The sequence below is a fragment of the Penaeus monodon genome, chromosome 23 (genome assembly GCF_015228065.2).
Source record: "Penaeus monodon isolate SGIC_2016 chromosome 23, NSTDA_Pmon_1, whole genome shotgun sequence".
Lineage (NCBI taxonomy): Eukaryota > Metazoa > Arthropoda > Malacostraca > Decapoda > Penaeidae > Penaeus > Penaeus monodon.
In genome coordinates this window covers 39,285,173-39,285,398 of record NC_051408.1, presented here as the reverse complement: position 1 = coordinate 39,285,398, position 226 = coordinate 39,285,173, and the positions used below count along the sequence as shown (strand labels likewise).

Sequence of the window (226 nt, the reverse complement as noted above, 5' to 3'; positions counted from 1 at the left end):
TTTCGGCCAAGGTGGAGGACGAGGAAGTGGCGGAGGAAGCTACGGATGGTAATCCTTATACACAACGGTCATTTCTGTCGACTTGAATTCGATCATTTCTGCACAGGAAATAAAACTGCAAAAACAATAACGAGTTTGTTTCTCTTTTCTATTACCATTCATAATCAGTGAGAAAATATTGGTTATTAATATAATATAATATAATATACTTACTTCATCTGAATCA

The 226-nt window shown here is 35.0% G+C and overlaps 1 protein-coding gene across 1 annotated transcript in view; it reads left to right on the top strand.

The window, feature by feature from the left end:
• The window catches only part of LOC119588254 (glycine-rich cell wall structural protein-like), a 2,640-nt gene that overhangs the window by 528 nt on the left and 1,886 nt on the right, over nt 1–226 (top strand). The window lies entirely within an intron of this gene.